The sequence below is a fragment of the Mustela putorius genome, unplaced genomic scaffold (genome assembly GCF_011764305.1).
Source record: "Mustela putorius furo isolate JIRA1106 unplaced genomic scaffold, ASM1176430v1.1 tig00000275_pilon_pilon_pilon, whole genome shotgun sequence".
NCBI lineage: Eukaryota > Metazoa > Chordata > Mammalia > Carnivora > Mustelidae > Mustela > Mustela putorius.
The window spans coordinates 18183101-18196292 of record NW_025421341.1 but is presented as its reverse complement, the minus strand read 5'-3'; the positions used below and the strand labels follow the sequence as shown (position 1 = coordinate 18196292).

Here is a 13192-nt window from a genome sequence, read left to right as displayed (position 1 = left end):
CTCGAAGACCTTCAAGGGTCATGTACCACCTTCAGAATGGCTACCATAGCCAAGTTCCAACTTTTCCTTTATTTTCCTTAATGTTTCTTTAAAAGGACTTACTTTTGCATTTATATTATTTAACTTATCTTAAAGAATGTCAGTCAAAGCTCTTTTTTAAATAAGTAGTCATATTTTTCTAGTATGTTAAAATAAAGACAAGATTATTAAAATGAAGACTATTCCATGTCCCTTACCCCTTATTTTATGTAATTTTGGGCCTCTTTCAATTTGAAAACAATCTAGTAATTTATCATGGATGATAGCAGTGAGTCATTTTCACAGTTTTTTTCATAATTAAAGAACTCTGCAGAAACCATGTGGTGGTTCCTAATTTGTAGGGCCACCTTCTTGAAATAATTGAAGGAACAACTCTGACATCCTTTGGTTTATCATGTGAAAATTACCTATATTTATGTCTTGAAATTCCAGGTTTGCTTTAGTTTTTTAATGGCTTTCATTTTGCTTGCTGATTTGAGACATTCCAAAATGAACCCTAACATTTCAAAATACTGCAAACACATTAAAAACTAGAAGTAACACAGAGAAGAGATAAGTTTTATAGTTGCATGCATAGGGTAAACAAATTAGTGCTCCGATGATCAATCTGTAGTAGACTTAGCTTTGGAATATTAATGTATGTGCTATCAGTATGTGAAAAGTCTCTCTTATTTTTCCTAGGACACATAAAGCATACTAAATGTTTAAACTCAAGAAGAAAAACTTTGATTTTCAAAGAGCTAAATATCATTGGAAAGCTATTCTTTTAGAAAAAGCACAGTAATCTAAAATTAAAAAATAACCCTCTCCTCAAATTCTAGAGCATAAGACTGACATAACAAATTATGAGAAATATTACTTTTGTGACATGAAGCAAATTATTACTATTAATTTAAAAAATACTTACCAATAATGAAATCACTCTATGCAACACACGATTACCTGTTCAACAATCATTTTCAGATAAATTTTAAGAATTAGAGAAAACACATTTCCAAATGAAAAGTAAAGTATCTGATTTTCACAGGTTTCTAAATCTAATCAACCAGGAGGAAACAGAACAAAATGAGATGTTGCTAAGTAAGGGCTGGTTTCCTCAATTTGCACCCAGGAACATAAAATTTGCTAAGTTTCTCTTAATGCACAATTTCTATTGCAGGGGGTGGGCATGAAAGCTGGGAAGAAAGTGAGAGATTTATGGGGCAATAGTGTTTCAGGGAGAAGCATACTGCGCTAATAAGCTACTGCCTGGAATTAAGAATTCCAGTTCCTTTTCATTCCAGCAGAATACCTCTCATTAGACTCAGGGGCTTTTCACTCCTAATCTGAAAACCATTAGGACTAAGTAGAGGATTCGTGTTGTCCTGTATTGAGGAACATAAAGTTTGGGGAGTTTTCATCTCCTTTATCTTCTTCATCTATTTTTGTTCATAAAAAAGGGCTCAGCAGAACATTTATTTGGTGTTACCAAACATCACAGAGTTTTGTGCTTAACTATCAGTTTTCTATTTGTGGATATTTCTGAAAACTCATTTTTAAAAATGAAGCAAGGATTTCTGCAGACTTCTCATACCTAAACTAAGATAAATGATGTTTTTCTTAGAGACTGCCTTAGAGGGAATACCACAGCCAAAACAATGTCTTGTGACAAGAGAAGTAATAAGAATTTGAAATTTTTACTCTTCTATCCCCAGGCTCAAACTTTAATAGCCATGTAGCTTTGGTAATATGCTACTAATGTGAACCACAGTTTTCTTAAAGAAAACAAGATCAGATTAAAACAAATACAATATTCATATCATATCTGTGAGTTAAGAATGTTACAGGGAAAGATTCCCAACTCCATTTAAAAAATGTGAAAACAAATCCCCACCCAAACAAAATCAAATGGATTTTAACAATTTTTCTCAGCTAATACCGCCAAACAAGAAAATATGCAACTCATAAGTATTTTAAACTGTTAAGCAAGAGGCAAAATTTGCATTTTAATATAATAACAAAATGTATGGGCTATCTTCCAAAGAGACTTTTTTTAAACATACATTTCTCACAAAATGTGCATTTATAATGCAATGTGCTACCCAAAGAGCTATTCTAAATATTAATTACATAAGAGTAAAAAGAAAATATACCACTGTAAAGATTTAATAGAATCCAATCTATAAATAAAATTGTGTTGCTAGCTTTAATTAAGACATTACACACTAATTTTCCTTAGATGCTCATGATCATAATTATTGCATGCATGGATAAGTTCCTGAATTATTTTAATAGAATTTAGCATGTGTCCTTGTGTCTCTAAGGCCAATAGTGCGTGAATTAAAAAAAAGAAAGCACCCATATCAATACTAAAACACAGAAAATTAAATATAGTAAGATGTGCTTTCCTAAAAATAGGATTTTTAATTAAATGTGTTCAATTATATTTATATAAAATTAATTATATACATTACCCTATCTATGTACCTCACCACACTTTGAGAAAAAATTTAAAAAATAATTTTGTAAAAATAGAAAAAAAATCCACTGACCACATTTCTTTTTTTTTTTTTAAGATTTTATTTATTTGAGAGAGAAAGAGAGAGAGAGAGAGAGAGAGAGCATGAGAAGGGGGAGGATCAGAGGGAGAAGTAGACTTCCTGCTGAGCAGAGAGCCTGATCTGGGACTCCAGGATCATGACCTGAGCAGAAGGCAGTCGCTTAACCAACTGAGCCAACACAGGCGCCCCACTGACCACATCTCTTTTCATCCTACATATGTGAGGTATGATTTGCTAATATTTATTGCTATTTTCAGCATATAAAGATTTCTCCTTTACTCTTTCTACTTGTATTTCCTATAACTTAGTTTTAGTGAAATGACACTTAAGGTGATCAAGAACTACTAAATTGTCAATGTCCTTGACTTTGTAGTTCTATTACTTTATTCTTTACTGTATCTAAGATAGGTACTGAGAATACAGTTTTCCTACATTTCTCTTAAAACTATGGCTTGCTAAATATTAGATGAGAGGGCTGTCTTAGAAATCATTTAGTTTACCCAAGTCACTTTACAAATGAAGAACCTGAAGAGCCAAGAATTGGACTTGTCCAGTTTCCCAGAGCAGTGGTGAGAACCTGGTTTGGATTTGGGGTCTCTGAGACCTCCTAACTCCCAAGGTAGTTCACTCTTTACAGCTCTGTTTGAAAACTTCTTCTGGATTCCCTCAGTACTGTTATATTATATTATATTATATTATATTATATTATATTATATTATTTTTATATCATACCCCATGTCTGGTTCACATCATGAATTCCCATGGTTCAACTTTATGAATGACACAAAAATACTATTCTCCATCTGGATTTATTTTTACATTTCATTCTTTTAAATCACTTTTCCTTTTTTTGTTTTTTTAAAGATTTTATTTATTTATTTGAGAGGGTGGTGTGGGGGGAGGGTAGGAGGGAGAGAGGACACATGAGTATGGAGGGGTAGAGGAAGAGGGAGAAACATACCCCACACTGAGCTCAGAGCCCTATGCAGGGTTCGATTCCAGGACCCCCAGACCATGACCTCAACTGAAGGCATTTTACCAACTGAGCCACCCAGGTGCCCCTTAAATTACTTTTGCTGTGAGAAAACTAAGTCTAGATGCTCAAGAATGAAAAGAATATGACCATGAGAAAGCAATTAACCTTTCTCCATTGCCTTCCTCATTCCCTATCTTCATCCTAATAGGCAAGGAATCCTGGAGTACATTAGTGCATTTCTGCAATTTTGCAACCAGTCTGAGGTGCTTCATTGTATCCACCTTTCCACTCCAGCATAACTGACACTCTCCTAGAACATGGCTATGTCTCTCCACATGCAGCTCCCCATGCTTTCCTTTCTGCTGGCTTTCTTTCCTGAGCTACTGAACCACATAGGCATGCCTCAGTGTGACTTTTCGTTTCTTCTTCTTAACCATATCAAACCCTCTGTTATATTTATAAATAAAAGACACTTGAATTTCCATGAAATTAATATCAGTGGACCTTGTTTACTGCCCTCTGAACTAAATAGGTGTATAGTTCAAAGTGGGTGAGGATAAAATTCTATAAACCTATCAAGTGGACATTAGTAAGGATCAAAATAATATAATAGTGAAAGTAGACTCCTAAACAGACTTGAGAGAATGAAGCCACATTCTTCCATGATAAATGTTGTTTTTAACATATAGGTGACTTTATAGTGAAAATTGTTATAATTGCTCAAATAAAACAAATAGGAAAAGACAGAAGCTCTATCATAACAAAAATAAAGACTATAAAAAATATAGTTTTGAAATAAGTTTAGTTGTGGTAAATTAAATTTCCATGTGTGGATTTTCAATTTTTGGATCTGATCACAAAATAAGAAGATGATGTCCCATAGCCTAGTACTTAAGGGACTTGGATATAGGACACACTTGTTATTAAATATGATATGCCTTTAAAAAAACAAAAGAAATCTGATATGCTTTTCACATATGTTTATGCCAGAGAGATCACCAAGAATAGAACAAAAATAAACAAGAAATGGGGTGCCTGGGTGGCTCAATCAGTTAAGTGTCTGCCTCAGCTCCTGGGATCCCAGTGTGGACTCCCTGCTGAGTAGGGAGTCTGCTTTCCCTCTCCCACTCTCTCTGTGCAGCCCCCTCCATGTGCATATATGCTACCTCTCTCTCTCAAAAATAAATAAACAGATAATAAACAAACAAAGAGGAAACAAAAACACATAGACTTATTGCTGAAACAATAATGATGCATTCCATGAAGCAATGTGTTTTCAAAATGTAAATTTCAATCAATTTGAAAAGCAATGTTAAATTCCATCTGCAAAACCAGTGCAAGTCACTGGGAGACATAAAGATGTATTCCTACTTAAAAGTTCTGTGTGCAGTAAACTAAGTCACGTAAGCAGCTCCCTATAGTACAAGGCATAATGAAATAATTGCTTAATTGTGGTAAAAAAAAAAGTGTACATGAATGCTCAGGGAAAGGAAAAGCTCAGTATGCGCTGGGCGGGAAAACCAAGGAGATTCTAACACTACCACTGAGTTTTATAGGATGTGAAGGATGTCAAAAATTAGAGAGGTGAAGCTAACAGTCAACTGTAAAGCAACAGTAATTTCAAACAGCACTTGCGCCAATCTACACTATTGATTACCTCGTACCTTTTCCTCAAAATGTTTTTTGAATAGTCATCATGATTTCAATAAATGGCATCTACCAAGCTGACCAAGCTAGAAAAACCTTTCAAAAATTCATCAATAGGGGTGCCTGGGTTGCTCAGCGGGTTAGGCCCCTGCCTTCAGCTCAGGCCCTGGTCTCGGGGTCCTGGGATCAAGCCCCACATTGGGCTCTCTGCTCAGCAGAGAGCCTGCTTCCCCCCTCTCTCTCCTGCCTCTCTGCCTACTTGTGATCTCTCTTTCCATCAAATAAATAAATAAAATCTTTTAAAAAATTCATCACTAAATCCTCTTAATTCTACTTTCTAAAGCAAATCTATCCATCCACCCTTCACTACTCTTAACTTAGTCAAGTTTGGACTGCTACCCTAGCTTGTAACTGGTCTGCAGGCTTCCCTTTTTGCCTCCTCTTATACAATGCACACAGCAGCAGAAGTAACAACACCAAATGAAAATCCAAAAAAATGTGATACTTGTGCTTAAGACTCAATCTTAGAGGAGCAAGTGGAAGGGTGCTGGAAATACACTCAGTCTGAGGCCATAAGGACCACATCACTAGCTTTCTCATTTTCTCCACTCAGAAATAACACCCTGTCCCATTATTGGTGGAAAGTAGAAAACAGGATAGCTTACTTTCTACAGAAAGGAGAAAACAGGATAGCCCTGCGGTAGATGATTTTTAAGAAATGGGAGTAGAAAGAAACTCTGTGGATTATTAACTAGAGTACACCTCCTTAATCACTAAAGACTTTTTGAAGATAAGAATACAAAAAAAAGTAGCATCTGTTACTCAGGGCTGGATTGACAAGCATCCAATTAGCATATTCACATAGAGTCCCATACTCAGGAAAGCCCTATACTTGGGGTTAATAAAATACACGCAAGAAGCTCGGAGCTTTCTTCACATGCATTGCTGACTCCAGCTACCTACCTGCCCTGGTGGATGATGGGCCTCTCAGTCCGGTCACCCTCAGAGTTCCAGACCTCACCTAACATCCCTCTCATTTCCTAATCAGCAACCTATGTCACTTTCAGCACCATTAGTAAAACTCTTTAAAGTCACAATGATGATGGTTGTGCCTTTTTCATTTCATGAAAACAATCATCCTCCAGTTTGGTGTCCATTTGAGTAAGAAGTTTCTGATATTGAAAAAGACAACTGACAGTGCTTAGTGGAAGAATTTCAAGCATCCAATTAGTTATAGCCTACTGCTATTGCCGACTATTTTTATTTTATTTGGTTAAACAAGGTAATATTTACAACACATATCCAGTTGAATTTAGTTATATAAATAAATTCATATTTTTTCTAGTCTTATAAATTTTACTTTATAGATGATATGAATATTTTAATTTTATTGTAATAAAAGTAAACTGTATGGGAATAAATGCCAGTTGTAGAGTAGCTATGCAGATAAAGAAAACTTGGTATTTTGAGCATGGTTAAGTATTGTTTTTGAAGCCTGGAAATAAATATCTTAATTCCCAGGATACTATCTTTGTTCTGATCTTAATTTCAGTCTAACTGAATGATTTCCCGTTCCATAAACTTGCCACGCAACTCTGTTCTTCTTCTATTCTCTATGTTGAGAAATTTTTCCTTCCCCATCACTTTATTCCTTATCACTGTTTGTCAACTAACATAATTGCCTTTAACTTTCAGTTGTCCCCTGGTAAGATTTAGAAAGTGTGGGATGGGGAGAGGGGAGAAAGAAATCTAAAAGTACAAAAGTAAAACAAGAACGAAAATCTGAGTAGTGGTCATTTTATATAATTTTTTTCACTAATTATTCTCCTACATTAGGTTGGATTGTTAAGACTTTCCTAATTTAATTGCCCCAATTTTAGTATATGTGCTGCCGAAATGAGCACTGCCCCAATTTTATATATGACACCAAAGTTTGGTAGAAAGAGCAATGAAATGGTGAAAAAGAAGTTTGAATTTCAGTTCTGCCACTGTTAACACCTATGTTGTGTGAATTTGGATAAAACACTTAACCTGTCTAGTCCTATTTATTCATCTAAAATAAAGGAAATGAACCTGCTGATATCTAAAATCCCTTCCAGCTCAAAAATAATTTGGCTTTGAAATAGTTACTAAACAAATTAACTTTTCCAGATATTTCCTTTTTACTGCATAGTGCAGAATATCAATAGGCACTGCCAAGTAATGCTAAGTGTGGAGGAAGTGCAGACATTTTTCAAGCAGAGTGAGCGGCATGCAAATGGGAACCTGCACTTATTATCTGAATGAAATAAGGTATTTTACATTTCCCAAAACTTCTTATTCTGTTTCCTATTTCATAAATGGAGAATCACAATATCAAGCTCACAAATTTATCATGAGGATTAAGAAAAAGAACTCCATGAAGCCTTATTCCAGTTATCCATCACAAAATAAAATTTTAATATTGCTCCCATATTCCCTCTTCTTCCTTAACCCAGTAAACAAAAAACTAAACAGGTGATCTAATGGGAATTCGAGACAAGTCTTTAGTTTTTTCATATATGCCTTAAAATGCTCAGCAAGGAAACAAAGAAACCTGGTGATCTTGAAAAGAAAATTTTTCTCTGAAAAGGCAGAAAATAAAGACATTTCAGAAAGTAAAAACTCAGTTGGATCCACCAAGAAGAGAGAATGGTAATACTTTTAAAAGGACACATTGTAGAATTAAACTACCTTCTGCTTCACCATTTACCCCTGGGTGAACTTGGATGAGTTATTTAGTATATCTATTCCTCAGCTATAAAATGGAATTAATTTTCTCCTCTTAAATACACATGAGAAGATGTAGAAAGCACTCATCAAATAATAACTATTTTTATTACTAAAAAAGAGGCAGAAAAACTTTTGTATATAACAAATTATGCTTTTGAGGAAGAAATTATTAAATAGTCATTTTATTACAAATGGGGAAGAGAGAGTATTGTATTAACTTCACATTGTTTTTATGATTGACCAAGAAAAAGAAAGTTAATTTTATAGATGAATATAGCAACACAAAACTTGAGACCTTCCTGAAACAAAGTAGTTTACTTCCTTGGGGGGGAAAAATAGGTATATGAGATTAATTTTTGTTTTGTCAAGTTAATTTGCCTTATGGAATATGTAGAAAAAAAATCTTCATTATTAGTGATTCTATATTTACAAATTTGCCTACTCACGAACAAATTTTAGTTGCCCTCAAATCAATATTCTCAATGCTTTCATGGTTATTCATGGACCTTCTCAGAATAGCAAAAATTTTAAATAACCCTACCCAGATACTGCCACCTGAAGTTTAACAAGGTAACACTGTATCCTTATTCAGTTCTAATACTGTAAAAAAAAAAAAAATTCTTTTTACAGACTTTATAATGTCACACTTATTATATTGTTTTGCTTTTTTTTTTTTTTTTTGGTGATTTCCCTGTTCTAAATGGTTCAATTTTAGCCTCAGGCATAGTGATGAAAACACTGGCTAGTGTTCCTATGTGCAAGAAGGCTATAATGTGCCTTACAGAGAAAATATGCACGTTAGATAAGCTTCAACCAGGCCAGAATTATAGTCCTGCTGACAATGAGTTCAATGTTAACAAATCAACCATCTATATTAAATAAGATGATTTCCTTAAATATAAATACACATAAAAAAGATTACATATTGATCAGTTGATGAAAATGTGACAGAGGGTCTCAGGAACATAACCCAGTATTTCCCCTAGGAACAACAACTCAGTATCCGCTGATTCAGTATTCACAGAAACTTTATAGAACATAACTATGATAGATTCAGAGCATTAATTGTAAAGGCATTCTCATACTAAGTTAATAGAAATTTAAAATGAAAAACCTCTTTTGTGGAAAAGAAAGGCCTAAAGTCAACATATCTTTCACCCTTAAAGGAAGGATATAATCTAGATGTTTATTTTTTTTAAACACATATGTCAATCATTGAATAGTTTATAACAGCTAAGAAAGTAGAACCAACTTATAATAAATTCTAGGTAAATTAGTTATATGGTGAAATAATATGCCATCATAATTTAGCTACAAATTAGAAAGCTAATGGAAACATAACATATGTTCCTGAAATTCCATTTAAATCACAGTAGAAAGGATTAAAAAATTAATCAGTATCAGAACTAAGTATAGAAAACAGCATCATCAGGGACCTGAAAATTTTTATAAGTTTTTAGAAGCTAAAATATTTTGGAAAGGGAAATATAATAATATTGAAAGAGAAGCAATAGCATAGGAACATTTTGCAAAACATGAGAGATGCTCCAAAATGAGTCCACAGACCCACATGCAGCCAAGCTGACATACATAAATTAATAAATAGGAAAATAAAATGGAATAAATCTCAGAATTTTAAAGACATAGAAAAGATAAAATAATTTAAGAGACATGGAGAATTAAGATCAGGAACACAACAAGGATGCTTACTCTCACCACTGTTGTTCAATATAGCACTAGAAGTCCTAGCAACAACAATCAGACAACAAAAAGAAGTAAAAGGTATTCAAATTGGCAAAGAAGAAGTCAAACTCTCTCTTCACAGATGACATGATACATTATATGGAAAACCCAAAAGTCTCCACCCCAAAATTACTGGAACTCATACAGAAATTCAGTAATGTGGCAGGATACAAAATCAATACACAGAAATAAGTTGCTTTCTTATACACTAACAATAAAAATATGGAAAGGGAAATTAGAGAATCTCTTCCATTTACCATAGCACCAAGAATCACAAGTTACCTTGAAATAAACCTAACTAAAGAGGTAAAGAATCTGTGCTCAAAGAACTACAGAACACTCAGGAAAGAAATTGAAGAAAACACAAAAAGATGGAAAAACATTCCATGTTCATGGATCAGAAGAATAAACATTGTTAAAATGTCTATACTGCCCAGAGAAATTTGTACTTTTGATGCCATCCTGATCAAAATACTGCCAGCATTTTTCAAAGTGCTGGAACAAACAAAATCCTAAAATTTTTATGGAAACAGAAGAAACCCTGAATTGTTAAGGAGATGCTGAAAAAGAAAAGCAAAGCTGAGTACATCATGTTGCTTGATTTCAAGCTTTATTGACAAAGCTGTGATCACCAAGATAGCACGGTACTGGCACAAAACAGATGCATAGACCAGTGGAACAGAGAGCCCAGATATGGACCCTTGACAATATGATCAAATAATCTTCAACAAAGCAGGAAAAAATATCCAGTGGAAAAGACAGTCCCTTCAATAAGTGGTGTTGGGAAAATTGGACAGCTATGTATAGGAGAATTAAACTTGACCATTCTCTTACACCATACACAAAGATCAACTCAAAATGGATGAAAGACCTCAATGTGAGACAGGGATCCATCAAAATCCTAGAGGAGAACATAGGCAGTAACCTCTTCAACATCAACAGTAACTTCTTTCATGACACATCTCCAAAGGCAAAGGAAACAAAAGTGAAAATGAACTTTTGGGACTTCATCAAGATCAAAAGTTTCTGCACAGCAAAGGAAAGAGTCAACAAAACAAAGAGGCAACCCATAGAATGGGAGAAGATATTCACAAATGACACTATAGACAAAGAGCTGATATCCAAGATCTATAAAGAGCTCCTCAAACTCAAAACTTGAAAAAGCGATAATCAAATCAAAAAATGGGCAGAAGACATGAACAGATAGTTCTCCAAAGAAGACATACAAATGGCCAGCCGACACATGAAAAATTGTTCATCATTAGCCATCAGGGAAATTCAAAACCACATTGAGATACCACCTTACACCAGTTAGAATGGCAAAGATTAACAAGGCAGTCAACACCATGTGTTGGAGACGATGCAGAGAAGGGGAATCCTCTTACACTGTTGGTGGGAATGCAAGTTAGTGCAGCCATTTTGGAAAACAGAATGGAGATTCCTCAAAAAAATTAAAAATAGAGCTACCCTATGACCCTGTAATTGCACTATTGGCTATTTACCCCAAAGATACAGATGTAGTGAAAAAAGAAGCACATGTACCCCAATGTTCATAGCAGCAATATCCATAATTGTCAAACTGTGGAAAGAGCCAAGATGCCCTTCAGGAGATGAATGGATAAAGAAGATAGGGTCCATATATACAATGGAATATTATGCAGCCATCAGAAAGAATGAATACCCAATTTTTATATCAACATGGGTAGGACCATAGGTGATTATGCTGAGTAAAATAAGTCAAGCAGAGAAAGTCAATTACCATATGGTTTTACCTACTTGTGAAACATAAGGAATAGCACGGAGGACATTAGGAGAAGGAAAGGAAAAGTGGGGGGGGGGGTTGGAGGAGGAGATGAACCTTGAGAGACAGTGGACTCTGAGAAACAAACCGAGGGTTTTAGAGGGGAGTGGGATGGGGGGTGGGTGAGCTTGGTGTTGGGTATTAAGGAGGGCACATATTGCATGGAGCACTGGGTGTGGGACATAAACAATGAATCTTGGAACACTGAAAAAATAAAAAAAAAAATTTTTAAAGGGAGAGACTTGGAGAACCTACTCAAAAGTGTCTGTATATACCTATATGGACCCTTCCATGTGGTCATAATCCCAGGGTCCTGGGATTGAGCCACCCTGTGTTGGGCTCCCTGCTCAGCGGGGTATCTACTTCTCTGTCTTCCTCTGCTGCTCTTCCTCCTTGTGTCTGTGCACTCTCTCTCTGTGTCAGATAAATTAAAAAAATCTTAAAAAAAAAAAAAATCTTGAGATGAGATAATCCTGGAGTTCCTGGATGAGCTCAGTATAATCACAAAAGACTGAAGAGGATGCTGAAGTGTCATTAATGGAAAATATGACAACAGAAGTAGAAAAAGAAAAAGCAATATAATGAGGTGCTATGACTCAAGGAATGAGGAAAACCTCTAAAAACTATAAAGCAAGGAAAGAGATTCTCCCTTAGAGCCTCCAGAAGGAATCTGCCCTGCCAACAACTTGATTTATTAGCCTACTGATTTTAGACTTCAGACTTCCAGAAATGTAAGAACATAAATTTTATTGTTCTAAGCTATGAAGATTGAAGTAATCTGTTGGGATGGCAATAAAAAACTGAAACGGTTTGCATGCCACAAATAGAATTTATGGAATTTTTGGATGGGTAGCTGCTGCTAGTCTAAGAGTTGGAATTGACCACAATTAAGTGCAATTTATCTTCTGAGCCTTTCCCTGAAAGCTGCATGCCTCCAATTGACTCTGGCTGTCAAAATAGTTACATTAGTTTCTGCCAGTGCAATTGCATACATGTGGAGACAAATTCATGGGCTTCCTATTCTGTCATCTTCCCAGAATCATCTTGTCATTCATTCTTGAACTCATCTATACTACTGGTGGTACAACATATTGGAATATTCAATTCTGTTATTTTATTCTTCATTTCCAAACTCTCCCTAGCATTCAGCAGCTCATAATCTGTTACAATTACTTGATGCTAATTTGTAATATTTCTTACATTTATTCATTTATTAAATAATTTGTACATACTTTACCAAACTAACTTACAAGCTCCTTATGAAAAGGACTTGTTACTGTTGGAATTGATATCTTCAAAACTATCCCCACCAATTGTGGAAGGTTGATGAGTGAAGACAGTACCTGATTTGTGTACCACTGAACCTAGCACAGATTATATAATATATAATAAAGTATGAATTATAAATCCTAGAAAAAACCCAGAGTAATACATTATAACCATAACCATTATGTTTAAAGAAAAAAAGCACCATCTGTAAGAAGGAGGAGGATGGATGGTACATATCCCCATAAGGAAATCAAGTTTTCCTGGGTAATTACAATGTAGGTTAATTCAGAAATTCTTTTCTATATTTTATTCACTGACAACTGAAACATAAATAACACACTATTTCCCACAAACTAGAATATTTTAAAGATTTTAATTAATTAGCATTATTCTTCAGGGAAAAATAATTATATTGTCATTAACATG

General features: G+C 34.7%; 1 protein-coding gene across 2 annotated transcripts in view; it reads right to left on the bottom strand.

Annotated features, from left to right (window-relative positions):
* Nucleotides 1-13192, bottom strand: part of SPAG16 (sperm associated antigen 16) — a 1017727-nt gene that overhangs the window by 711527 nt on the left and 293008 nt on the right. The window lies entirely within an intron of this gene.